Source organism: Arachis hypogaea, chromosome 1 (assembly GCF_003086295.3).
Source record: "Arachis hypogaea cultivar Tifrunner chromosome 1, arahy.Tifrunner.gnm2.J5K5, whole genome shotgun sequence".
Lineage (NCBI taxonomy): Eukaryota > Viridiplantae > Streptophyta > Magnoliopsida > Fabales > Fabaceae > Arachis > Arachis hypogaea.
In genome coordinates, this window is record NC_092036.1 from 66261099 (window position 1) to 66275880 (window position 14782).

Here is a 14782-nt window from a genome sequence, read left to right on the forward strand (position 1 = left end):
ACACCTCAGGATCTGTGGACCCCACAGGATCACCTCAGGATCTGTGGACCCCACAGGATCCCCACCTAACATATTCCCACCTTACCTCCTAATCCTATAACACTCTTCCCCATATCACACTTCCCAACAACTTCAATCTCTCTTCCAACTTTCAAAATTCAAAACCACTTTCCCACCCAATCCCAACCCTAAATGACCAAAACTTACCCCTCTCCCCTCCCTATATATACCCTTCCATTCTACTTCATTTTCACACAACACAACCCCCTCTTCTATACCTTGGCCGAAACCTACACTCCCCCTTCTCCTCTATATTTTCTTCTTCTTCTTCTTCTCTTCTTTCTTCTCTTGCACGAGAGCGAGCAATATTTTAAGTTTGGTGTGGTAAAAGCATAAGCTTTTTGTTTTTCCATTACCATCAATGGCACCTAAGGCTGGAGAATCCTCTAGAAAGGGAAAAGGGAAGACAAAAGCTTCCACCTCCGAGTCATGGGAGATGGAAAGATTCATCTCCAAAAGCCATCAAGACCACTTCTATGATGTTGTGGCAAAGAAGAAGGTGATCCCTGAGGTCCCTTTCAAGCTCAAGAAAAATGAGTATCCAGAGATCTGACATGAGATCCGAAGAAGAGGTTGGGAAGTCCTAACCAACCCCATGCAACAAGTCGGAATCTTAATGGTTCAAGAGTTCTATGCCAATGCATGGATCACTAGGAACTATGATCAAAGTATGAACCCGAGTCCAAAGAATTATCTCACAATGGTTCGGGGGAAATACCTAGATTTTAGTCCAGAGAATGTGAGGTTGGCGTTCCACTTGCCCATGATGCAAGGAGATGTATGCCCCTACACTAGAAGGGTCAACTTTAATCAAAGGTTGGACCAAGTCCTAATGGACATATGTGTGGAAGGAGCTCAATGGAAAAGAGACTCCAAAAGCAAGCTAGTTCAACTAAGAAGACTGGACCTCAAGCCTGTGGCTAGAGGATGGTTGGAGTTCATTCAACACTCCATCATTCCCACTAGCAACCGATCTGAAGTTACTGTGGATCGGGCCATCATGATTCATAGCATCATGATTGGAGAGGAAGTAGAAGTTCATGAAGTCATATCCAATGAAATCTACAAAATAGCCGAAAAGCCCTCCACCATGGCAAGGCTAGCTTTTCCTCACCTTATTTGCCATCTATGTTACTCAGCTGGAGTTATCATAGAAGGAGACATCTCCATTGAGGAGGATAAGCCCATCACCAAGAAGAGGATGGAGCAAGCAAGAGAGACCCTCCACGGATCTCAAGAGATGCACGAGGAAGCTCATCATCAAGAAATCCCTGAGACGCCTCAAGGGATGCACTTTCCTTCCAACAACTATTGGGAACAACTCAACACTTCCTTAGAAGATTTGAGCTACAATGTGGAACAATTAAGGGTGGAACATCATAAGCACTCCATCATTCTCCATGAAATAAGAGAAGATCAGAGAGCAATGAGGGAGGAGCAACAAAGGCAAGCAAGGGACATAGAAGAGCTTAAGGACATTGTTGGTCCTTCAAGAAGGAGACGCCACTAAGGTGGATTCATTCCTTGTTCTTATTTCTTTCTGCTTTTCAGTTTTTATATTATGTTTATTTATGTTTTGAGTCTCTACTTTATGATCATTAGTGTTTAGTAACTATGTCTTAAAGTTATTAATAATTCCATTAATCCTTCACCTTTCTTAAATGAAAAATGTTTTTAATTCAAAAGAACAAAAAGTACGTGAATTTCGAATTTATCCTTGAATTTAATTTAATTATATTGATGTGGTGACAATACTTTTTATTTTCTGAATGAATGCTTAAACAGTGCATATTTTTGATCTTGTTGCTTATGAATGTTAAAATTGTTGGATCTTGAAAGAATAATGAACAAAGAGAAATGTTATTGATAATCTGAAAAATCATGGAATTAATTCTTGAAGCAAGAAAAAGTAGTGAAAAACAAAAGCTTGCGAAAAAAATGGCGAAAAAAATATATAGAAAGAAAAAGAAAAAGCAAGCAGAAAAAGCCAATAGCCCTTAAAACCAAAAGGCAAGGGTAAAAAGGATCCAAGGCTTTGAGCATCAATGGATAGGAGGGCCCAAGGAAATAAATCCAGGCCTAAGCGGCTAATTCAAGCTGTCCCTAACCATGTGCTTGTGGCATGCAGGTCCAAGTGTAAAGCTTGAGACTGAGTGGTTAAAGTCGTGATCCAAAGCAAAAGAGTGTGCTTAAGAGCTCTGGACACCTCTAACTGGGGACTCTAGCAAAGCTGAGTCACAATCTGAAAAGGTTCACCCAGTCATGTGTCTGTGGCATTTATGTATCCGGTGGTAATACTGGAAAACAAAATGCTTAGGGCCACGGCCAAGACTCATAAGTAGCTGTGTTCAAGAATCAACATGCTTAACTAGGAAAGTCAATAACACTATCCGAAATTCTAAGTTCCTAGAGAAGCCAATCATTCTAAACTTCAAAGGAAAAAGTGAGATGCCAAAATTGTTCAGAAGCAAAAAGCTACAAGTCCCGCTCATCTAATTAGAATTAATATTCATTGATATCTTAGAATTTATAGTATATTCTCTTCTTTTTATCCTAATTGATTTTCAGTTGCTTGGGGACAAGCAACAATTTAAGTTTGGTGTTGTGATGAGCGAATAATTTATACGCTTTTTGGAATTGTTTTTAGGTAGTTTTTAGTAAGTTCAAGCTACTTTTAGGGATGTTTTCATTAGTTTTTATGTTAAATTCACATTTCTGGACTTTACTATGAGTTTGTGTGTTTTTCTGTAATTTCAGGTAATTTCTGGCTGAAATTGAGGGATTTGAGCAAAACTCTGAAAAAGGCTGACAAAAGGACTGCTGATGTTGTTAGAATCTGACCTCCCTGCACTCAAAATGGATTTTCTGGAGCTGCAGAACTCCAAATGGCGCGCTCTCAATGGCGTTGGAAAGTAGACATCCAGAGCTTTTCAGCAATATATAATAGTTTATACTTTATTTGGGAATTGACGACGTAAAGTGGCGCTCAATGCCAAGTACATGCTGCTGTCTGGAGTTAAACGCCAGAAACACGTCACAACCCGGAGTTGAACGCCCGAAACACGTTACAACTTGGCGTTCAACTCCAATAAAAGCCTCAGCTCGTGGATAGACCAAGCTCAGCCCAAACATATACCAAGTGGGCCCCGGAAGTGGATTTATGCATCAATTACTTACTCTTGTAAACCCTAGTAGCTAGTCTAGTATAAATAGGATAATTTACTATTGTATTAGACATCTTTTGATCACTTTAGATCTGAGGATCATCTCTGGACGCCTAGTCCTTAGACCATGGGGGCTGGCCATTCAGCCATGCCTGAACCTTTCACTTATGTATTTTCAACGGTGGAGTTTCTACACACCATAGATTAAGGGTGTGGAGCTCTGCTGTACCTCAAGTTTCAATACAATTACTATTATTTTCTATTCAATTCTCTTTTATTCCTATTCTAAGATATTCGTTGCACTTCAACTTGATGAATGTGATGATCCGTGACACTCATCATCATTCTCACCTATGAACGCGCGTGCTTGACAACCACTTCCGTTCTACCTTAGGCCGGGCGCATATCTCTTAGATTCTCCAATAGAATCTTCGTGGTATAAGCTAGATAGATGGCGGCATTCATGGGAATCCGGAAAGTCTAACCTTGTCTGTGGTATTCCGAGTAGGATTCTGGGAATCCAGAAAGTCTAACCTTCTCTGTGGTATTCTGGTAGGATTCCGGGATTGAATGACTGTGACGAGCTTCAAACTCCTGAAGGCTGGGCATTAGTGACAGACGCAAAAGAATCAAGGGATTCTATTCCAACCTGATTGAGAACCGACAGATGATTAGCCGTGCTGTGACAGAGCATAGGACCATTTTCACTGAGAGGATGGGATGTAGCCATTGACAACGGTGATGCCCTACATACAGCTTGCCATGGAAAGGAGTAAGAAGAAATTGGATGAATGTAATAAGAAAGTAGAGATTCAAGAGGAGCACAGCATCTCCATACGCCTATCTGAAATTCCCACTATTGATTCACATAAGTATTTCTATCCTATTTTGTTTTCTGTTTATTATTAATTTTCGAACTTATCATAAACCAATTTAATCTGCCTAACTGAGATTTACAAGGTGACCATAGCTTGCTTCATACCAACAATCTCCGTGGGATCGACCCTTACTCACGTAAGGTATTACTTGGACGACCCAGTGCACTTGCTGGTTAGTTGAACAGAGTTGTGAGATTCTCTAACAGTGCCTGTAACTCTTTTGGTCCAACAACCACACTAAGCTGTTGGTGCCATTACCAGGGATTATTAAGATCCCAATTCATCATACCATGATCTCTTTGGGGTATTCTTGATAGAGCCAATATTTAAATTTCATACAAGTACAAAGAGACCAACTTTGAGGATCACAATTTCGTCCACCAATAATTTTATTAGTTTTTAGGCAAAATTCATATTTCTGGACTTTACTATGAGTTTCTGTGTTTTTCTGTAATTTCAGGTATTTTCTGGCTGAAATTGAGTGAGCTGAGCAAAAATCTGATTTAGGCTGAAAAAGGACTGCTGATGATGTTGGATTCTAACCTCCCTGCACTCAAAATGGAGTTTTTGGAGCTACACGAGTCCAATTGGCGCGCTCTCAATTGGGTTGGAAAGTAGACATCCAGGTCTTTTCAGAAATATATAATAGTCCATACTTTGCGTGAAGATAGACGACGTAAACTGGTGTTCAACGCCAGTTCCATGTTGCAGTTTGGCGTTCAGCACCAGAAACAGGCTGCAAGTTGGAGTTCAACGCCAGAAACAGGTTACAACCAGGCGTTCAACTCTAGAAACAGCCCAGGCACGTGAGAAGCTTAAGTCTCAGCCCCAGCACACACCAAGTGGGCCCTAGAAGTGGATTTCTGCTATATCCATCCTAGTTTACTCATTTTCTGTAAACCTAGGTTTCTAGTTTAGTATTTAAACAACTTTTAGAGATTTATTTTGCATCTCATGACATTTTTCAATCTGAATTTTATACTCTTTGATGGCATGAGTCTCTAAACTCTATTGTTGGGGGTGAGGAGCTCTGCAGCGTCTCGATGAATTAATGCAATTATTTCTGCTTTCCATTCAAACATGCTTGTTCCTATCTAAGATGTTCATTCGCGCTTCACTATGAAGAAGGTGATGATCCGTGACACTCATCACCTTCCTCAATCCATGAACATGTGCCTGACAACCACCTCCGTTCTACATTAGATTAAATGAGTATCTCTTAGATTCCTTAATCAGAATCTTTGTGGTATAAGCTAAAATTGTTGGCGGCATTCATGAGGATCCGGAAAGTCTAAACCTTGTCTGTGGTATTTCGAGTAGGATTCTGGGATTGGATGACTGTGACGAACTTCAAACTTGCGAGTGTTGGGTGTAGTGACAGACGCAAAAGGATCAATGGATCTTATTCCGACATGATCAAGAACCAACAGATGATTAGCCGTGCTGTGATAGAGCATTTGGACCATTTTCACTGAGAGGATGGGAAATAGCCATTGACAACGGTGACACCCTACATACAGCTTGCCATGGAAGGAGCCTTGCATTTATGAAAGTGAGAAAGCATTATGTTGCAGGAATTCAGAGGACAAAGCATCTCCAAAACTCCAACATATTCTCCATTATTGCACAATAAGAATTTATTTTATGCCCTTTCACTTTTTACAATTGAACTTGAAAAACACTGTTGTTGGAATCCTGACTAAGAATAATAAGATAACCATAGCTTGCTTCAAACCAACAATCTCCGTGGGATTCGACCCTTACTCACGTAAGGTATTACTTGGACGTCCCAGTGCACTTGGTGGTTATATGTGCGAAGCTATGAGAAATAGTCCATTAATATTGGCATACACAATTTCGTGCACCAAGTTTTTGGCGCCGTTGCCGGGGATTGTTTGAGTTTGAACAACTGACGGTGAATCTTGTTGCTTAGATTAGGAAAAATTTATCTTTTTTACTAGAATTGCATCTTTTATTATCCCTTCTAAAAAATGTTTTTCAAAAATATTAGTTTTCCTTATTAATTTTTAGTTTTTCTGTGAATTTAGTGTCATGTTTTAAGTTTGGTGTAAATTGCATGTTCTTCTTTGTCTTTCAATTTTCGAATTGCATGTTCTTTATTTTTCCTTGATCTTTAAATTGTTCTTGTTTGATCTTTGGTTTTTCCTATTTTGTGTATTTTTCGTGTTTTCCTTGTGCAAGTTCAAAATATTAGTTTTCAAAAAAATTTATTTTCATTTATTAAAAATACATCTTTAAAACACGATACATTTATAGCTCAATTGGCTAGAGCGTTGGTTTATGTTCTTGGTAATTGGGTATCTTCTTTTTAAAATCTTTTTCAAAAATAATTTTTCTTTGATTGAATCTTTTGCCAAACTTTAAGTTTGGTGTTTTCTTGTTAATTTTCTTTAATTTTCGAAAATTTAATTTGGTTTTCTAAAAATTTTAAGTTTGGTGTTCTTTCTTTTGTTCTTGTTGTTCTTGTGATTCTTCAAGGTGTTCTTGAGTCTTTCTTGTGTTTTGATCTTAAAATTTTTAAGTTTGGTGTTTCTTAGTATTTTCCCTCCAAAATTTTCGAAAACAAGGAGCATTAGATCTAAAAATTTTTAAGTCTTGTGTCTTTTGTGTGTTTTTCTCTTTCATCATAAAATTCAAAATTTGAAAGAACATCTTTTCTAACTATTTTTAAGCCATATTTTCGAATTTTTTTTATATAAAAATTCAGATTTCAATTTCAAAATTTTTCAAATCTTATCCTTTTAAGATTTAAAATTTTTTTTTATCTTTTTCGAAAATATCTTAACCACTTTCTCTCTCCTCACTTTTTTAAAATCTTCATAAAATATTTTTAAATTCTTTTTTATTTTATTTTTATTTTTATTTATTTTTAATTTTATTGTCGTCTTTATTTTATTTTATTTTATTTTTTATTATTTCGAAATTTTTTATATATAATAAAATAAATAAAATAAATTCACATCATCTCCCTTTCTCCATTATGGACTTAAGTGTAAATGAACAGTCCAGAAGGACTCTGGGGTCATATGCTAACCCCACTACTGCTTCATATGGGAGTAGTATATGTATACCCTCCATTGGAGTTAGTAGTTTTGAGTTGAACCCTCAGCTCATTATCATGGTGCAGCAAAGTTGCCAGTATTCCAATCTTCCACAGGAAGAACCTATAGAGTTTCTGGCACAGTTTTTACAAATTGCTGACATAGTACATGATAATGAAGTAGATCAGGATGTCTACAGATTGTTACTGTTTCCATTTGCTGTAAAAGACCAAGCTAAGAGGTGGTTAAATAACCAACCTAAGGACAACATAAAGACATAGAAACAGTTGTCAGAAAAATTCCTGAATCACTATTCTCCTCCAAAACGGATGACACAGCTAAGGCTGAGCATCCAAGGCTTTAAACAAGGAGATAATGAATCCCTTTATGATGCCTGGGAGAGATACAGAGAGATGCTGAGAAAATACCCCTCTGAAATGTTTTCAGAGTGGGTGTAGTTAGACATCTTCTATTTTGGGCTTACAGAGAGAGCTCAGACTTCTCTAGACCACTCAGCCGGTGGATCTATACACATGAGAAAGACAATAGAAGAAGCTCAAGAGCTTATTGATACAGTTGCCAGAAATCAGCATCTGTACCTAAGCAGTGAACCTTCCATCAACAAAGAGGCTAAAACAGTAACTGCTGAACTCAGTCCTGCTAAACAAGCTACTGAATTCAATCAGTAATTAGATTTTCTAACAAAACAGCTAGCCGAATTCAAGGAAATATTGCAAGAAATAAGAATGGCTAATATGAATATGAAAGTGCAGTTGAAGCAAACAGAACAGCAGTTATCAAAACAAATAACAGAAGAATGCCAAGCAGTTCAATTAAGAAGTGGAAAAACATTAAATACCCCACTTCAAGGTAGCAGGAAGCCAAGAAATGAGCAGACTGCTACCCAAAATCCCTCTGAGTACAGTCAGAGCCCAGAGAAGAATAATTCTGGCGCTCAAACGCCAGATAATGGGTGGAAAAGCTGGCGTTGAACGCCCAACCCATGCTCAGTCCTAGCGTCCAATGCCAGAAACAAGCAAGGAACTGGCGTTGAATGCCTAAAGGAAGCCCAGTTCTGGCGTTCAGACGCCAGAAACAGATAAGGAGTTGGCGTCTAATGCCACTCCAACTTCCACCCCTGGCATTCAAACGCCAGTGGGAGATCAGACACATACAAGTGCTGATAGCAACTCCTCTAAAAAGGCTTCTCAACCCACATCTGTAGGCAAAAAACCTACAGCAACTAAGGTTGAGGAATACAAAGCCAAAATGCCTTATCCTCAGAAACTCCGCCAAGCGGAACAGGATAAGTAATTTGCCCACTTTGCAGACTACCTTAGGACTCTTGAAATAGAAATTCCGTTTGTAGAGGCACTTGAGCAAATACCCTCTTATGCTAAGTTCATGAAAGAGATCTTAAGTTATAAGAAGGATTGGAGGGAAACTGAGAAAGTTTACCTCACTGAAGAATGCAGTGCAGTCATTCTGAAAAGCTTACCTGAGAAGCTTAAAGATCCCGGAAGCTTTATGATACCATGAACATTAGAAGGTACTTGTACCAAGCATTCTCTATGTGATGTTGGGGCAAGTATCAACCTAATACCTGCATCTACTATCAAAAAGCTTGGATTGACTGATGAGGTCAAACCAACCCGGATATGTCTCCAACTTGCTGATGGTTCCATTAAACACCCATCAAGCGTGATTGAAGACATGATTGTTAAGGTTGGGCCATTTGCCTTTCCCACTGACTTTGTGGTGGAAATGAAGGAGCACAAGAGTGCAACTCTCATTCTAGGAAGACCTTTCCTAGCAACTGGATGAACCCTCATTGACGTCCAAAAAGGGGAAGTAACCCTGAGAGTCAATGAGGACGAGTTTAAGTTAAATGTTGTCAAAGCTATGCAGCATCCAGACACCCAAAATGACTACATGAGCATTGATATTATTGACTCTCTGGTAAAAGAGGTCAATATGACTGAGAGTCTCGAATCAGATCTAGAGGATATCTTTAAAGATACTCAGCCTAATCTGAAGGAACCAGAGAGAATAATAGAACCTCTGAAAATCCCTCAGGAAGAGGAGAAATCTCCTAAACCCGAGCTCAAACCATTACCACCATCCTTGAAATACGCATTTCTGGGAGAAGGTGACACTTTTCCTGTAATCATAAGCTCTACCTTAGAGCTACAGGAAGAGGAAGCACTAATTCAAGTGCTAAGGACACACAAGACAACTCTTGGGTGGTCCATCAGTGATCTTAAGGGCACTAGCCCAGCCAGATGCATGCACAAGATCCTATTGGAGGATGATGCTAAGCCAGTGGTTTAACCACAGAGGCGGCTGAATCCAGCCATGAAGGAGGTGGTGCAGAAGGAGGTTACTAAATTACTAGAGGTTGGGATTATTTATCCTATTTCTGATAGCCCCTGGGTAAGCCCTGTCCAAGTCGTCCCTAAGAAGGGTGGCATGACAGTGGTTCATAATGAAAAAATGAACTAGTTCCTACAAGAACAGTTACAGGGTGGCGTATGTGTATTGATTACAGAAGGCTCAATACAGCTACCATAAATGATCATTTTCCTTTACCATTCATAGACTAGATGCTAGAAAGACTAGCAGGTCATGAATACTACTGCTTCCTAGATGGATATTCAGGTTATAATCAAATTGCAGTAGATCTCCAGGATCAAGAGAAAACAGCATTCACATGCCCATCTAGAGTATTTGCATACAGAAGGATGCCATTTGGTCTGTGCAATGCACCTGCAATCTTTCAAAGATGCATGCTCTCTATTTTCTCTGATATGGTGGAAAAATTTTTGGAAGTCTTCATGGATGACTTTTCAGTGTTTGGAGACTCATTCAGCTCCTATCTTGACCATCTAGCACTTGTTCTAAAGAGATGCTAAGAGACTAATCTGGTTTTAAACTGGGAGAAATGTCACTTTATGGTGACTGAAGAAATTGCCCTTGGGCACAAAATTTTGAACAAGGGAATAGAGGTGGATCAAGCTAAGGTGGAGGTAATTGAAAAGTTACCACCACCTGCCAACGCTAAGGCAATCAGAAGCTTTCTGGGGCATGCAGGATTCTATAGGAGGTTTATAAAAGATTTTTCAAAAATCGCCAAACCTCTGAGTAATCTGCTAGCTACTGACACACCATTTATCTTTGATAAAGAGTGTCTGCAGGTGTTTGAGACTCTGAAAGCTAAGCTGGTCATAGCACCAGTCATCTCTGTACCAGACTGGACATTACCATTTGAACTAATGTGTGATGCCAATGACCATGCCATTGGTGCAGTGTTTGGACAAAGGCATGACAAGCTTTTGCACGTCATTTACTATGCCAGTCGTGTTTTAAATGACGCACAGAAGAACTACACAACCACAGAAAAAGAGTTACTTACAGTGGTTTACGCTATTGACAAGTTCAGATCTTATTTAGTAGGATCAAAAGTGATTGTGTACACTGACCATGCTGCTCTTAAATATCTACTCATAAAGCAGGATTCAAAACCCAGACTCATCAGATGGGTGTTGCTTCTGTAGGAGTTTGATATAGAAATAAGAGACAGAAAAGGGATAGAGAACCAAGTAGCAGATCATCTGTCCCGAATAGAACCAGTAGAAGGGGCGTCCCTCCCTCTTACTGAAATCTCTGAAAACTTTCCGGATGAGCACCTCTTTGCCATCCAGAAAGTGCCATGGTTTACAGACATTGCAAACTACAAGGCAGTGAGATTCATACCCAAAGAGTACAGTAGGCAGCAAACAAATAAATTGATCACGGATGCAAAGTACTATCTTTGGGATGAACCATATCTCTTCAAGAGATGTGCAGACGGAGTAATCCGTAGATGTGTGCCTAAAGAATAAGCACAGAAGATCCTCTGGCACTGCCATGGATCACAGTATGGAGGATATTTTGGAAGTGAGCGAACAGCTACAAGAGTACTCTAATGTGGCTTCTACTGGCCTACTATCTATAAAGACTCCTGAGTGTTTGTACTTAATTGTGACAGTTGCCAAAGATCTGGCAATCTGCCTCACAGTTATGCCATGCCTCAACAAGGGATCTTGGAGATTGAGTTGTTTGATGTATGGGGTATTGACTTCATGGGACCTTTCCCACCATCATACTCAAACACTTATATTCTGGTGGCAGTGGATTATGTATCCAAATGGGTGGAAGCTATTGCAACACCCACTAATGATACTAAGACAGTGCTGAAATTCCTCCAGAAACACATCTTCAGCAGATTTAGTATCCCTAGAGTACTAATCAGTGATTGGAGCACTCATTTCTGCAATAAACAGCTTTACTTTGCTTTGGTTCGATATGGAGTTAGCCACAGGGTAGCTACTCCATATCATCCACAGACAAATGGGCAAGCTGAAGTCTCTAATAGAGAACTTAAAAGAATCCTGGAATGGACTGTGATTAACCGTAGAAGGGATTGGGCAAGAAGCTTGGATGATGCTCTGTAGGCATACAGAACAGCATTCAAGACACTTATAGGAACTTCTCCATACCAGCTGGTGTATGGAAAAGCCTGTCACTTACTAGTGGAACTGGAACATAAGGCCTATTGGGCAACCAGATTCCTAAACCTTGATGCAAAGTTAGCTGGAGAAAAACGATTGCTCCAGTTAAATGAGCTAGAGGAATTCAGACTCAATGCTTTCGAAAATGCAAAAATTTACAAAGAGAAGGCAAAAAGATGGCATGATAAGAAACTGTCCTCCAGAGTCTTTGAGCCAGGGCAGAAAGTTCTGCTGTTTAATTCTAGGCTCAGATTGTTCCCCGGAAAATTGAAGTCCCGGTGGAGAGGTCCATATGTGATTACAAGTGTATCACGATATGGATATGTGGAGCTTCAAGAAAATGATTCTAACAAAAAGTTCATTGTTAATGGACAGAGAGTTAAACATTATCTTGAAAGCAATTTTGAGCAAGAATGCTCAAAACTAAGACTTGATTAAAGCTCAGTATTAGTCCAGCTAAAGACAATAAAGAAGCGCTTGCTGGGAGGCAACCCAGCCATTTACAAAGCTTATTTGTTAATTAATTGATTTTTATAGGTTTATGTCAATTATCTTCAAGGTAAAATAGCAATTGCTCGAGTTCACAAAAATTACAGAAGGATTCGCAGGATAAAAGAGCAAAAAGAAAGCTCACTGGTGCGAAAAAGCCAGTAAGAGCAGTTTTGGGCGTTGAACGCCCAAAAGAAGCATCTACTGGGCGTTCAACGCCAGTAAGGATAGCCATCTGGGCGTTAAATGCCAGAAAGAAGCATCTTCTGGGCAGAACGCCAGAAAGAAGCACCTTTTGGGTGTTTAACGCCAGATTTATAGCGTCCTGGGCGTTCAGAAAAAGCCCAGTGACAAAGGAGTTTCTGGCGTTCAACGCCAGCTAGAAGCAACAGCTGGGTGTTGAATGCTCAGGAGAAGCTGCAAATGGGCGTTAAATGCCCAAAACATGCAGCGTTTGGGCGTTTAACGCCAGGATTGTGGGGAGGAGGTAAATTCGTTTTCAATTCACATTTTTTCAAATTTTTATGTTCCAATTCATGATTTCTTGCATAAACATGTTACAAACTCTCATCCTTCAATTCCAAAAATTTTAATCCTAATTTCTAAAATCTCTTTTTCAAAAATATCTAATGTATCTTAATTCATAAACACAAATCCTATCCAACTTCTTTTCAAATCTTTTTCAAAAAAAAAAAATCAATTATCTTTAATCCCAAATCTTTTTTTTTAAAAAAAAATTTAGATTTATCTTTTTCAAATATCTTCCATATCTTTTCAATTTTCAATTATATCTTTTTCCTATCATATTTATCTTTTACAAATCATATCTTCTATCCTATCTTTCTGCAAAATTTTTGAAAACCCACCCCCTCCCTTTAAATCCACTCTCGGCCTCTCCCTTCTCCTCTATAATTCGAAAACAAGCTCTCCTTCTATCCCTCTCCTTTTTTTTCTTTTGCTTGAGGACAAGCAAACCTCTAAGTTTGGTGTGTTTATCCGTGATCACTAAACTATACCCACTAAGATCATGGCTCCTAAAGGAAAACAACCCACTCCAAGAGGCAAGAAAGAGAGTATTCCAAAACCACTTTGGAATCAAGGGAAGTTCTTAACCAAAGAACATTCAGACCATTACTACAAAATAATGGGTCTAAGGTCAGTGATCCCAGAAGTCAAATTCGATCTGAAAGATGATGAATATCCGGAGATCCAAGAGCAAATTCAAACCAGGAGCTCGGAAATCCTAGCTAATCCTGAGACAAAGGTGGGAAGAAACATGGTTCAGGAATTCTACGCTAATATGTGGCAAACAGAAAGGTAGAGAATATCTGGAACTGCTCTCTATGACTATCGGACCTTGGTCAGGGGAAAGATTGTTCACATCCACCCTGATAAAATCAGGGAGATATTTAAGCTACCTCAGCTGAAAGATGACCCAGACTCCTTTAATAGGAGAATGATGAGAACAAATAAAGGCCTGGAGAAGATTCTAGAGGACATATGCCTCCCTGGAGCCAAGTGGACCACCAGCACCAAGGGCGTCCCAAATCAACTCAAGAGAGAAGATCTCAAACCAGTCGCCAGAGGCTGGCTGGACTTCATTGGGTGTTCTATACTGCCCACTAGCAACCGCTCTGAGGTCACCGTTAAAAGAGCAGTGATGATCCACTACATTATGTTAGGAAGAGAAGTGGAAGTTCATCAATTGATTTCGTGTGAACTTTACATAATTGCAAACAAGAACTCCAAAGATGCCAAATTGGCTTATCCTAGCTTAATATCTATGCTATGTAAAGATGCTGGAGTAAAGTTGGGAATAACTGAGTATATCTCAGTTGAGCGACCAATCACCAAAACATCAATGGAAAAACAACAAGTGCAGGATGACCCCATCAAGAGGAGAGCACAGGAATTCCTCCCGAAATTTCCTCAATTTGAATACTAGGAGCATCTTGAAGCATCGGTTACCAAGTTGCAAGAAGCTATGGACCAAATAAAGGAAGAACAGAATAATCAAAATAGCATGCTTTGCAAACTGCTTGGGGAACAAGAAGAGCAAAGGCGTGACTTGAAGGAACTGAAGCGTCAGAAATTATCTCTTGAAGGATCAAGCACCCCACAGACTAGAGGAACATCCACTTCCCAAAATAAAGGTTGTTGAGTCCTAATCTTAGCTTTACTCTATGATAGTTGTCTTATAGATTTACCTTAGAAGTTATATAGGAGTAATAGTAATTAGTATACCTATTTTGATTTTATTTTCAATTAAGCTATAATTTATTTTTCTCATCATCATCAAACATGAATAAAATAGTAGATTTTTAGAATAAAGAGGCAATTTAATTTCAAGTTCTTAATAAGGAAAATTCTAATTATTTATATGTGGTGGCAATACTTTTTGTTTTCTGAATGAATGCCTGAACAGTGCATATTTTTTGATATTGAAATTCATGAATGTTAAAAGTATTGGCTCTTGAAAGAATGATGAACAAGAGAAATATTATTGATGATCCGAAAAATCATAAAATTGATTCTTGAAGCAAGAAAAAGCAGTGAAAAAAAAGAGGAATCATTGGATA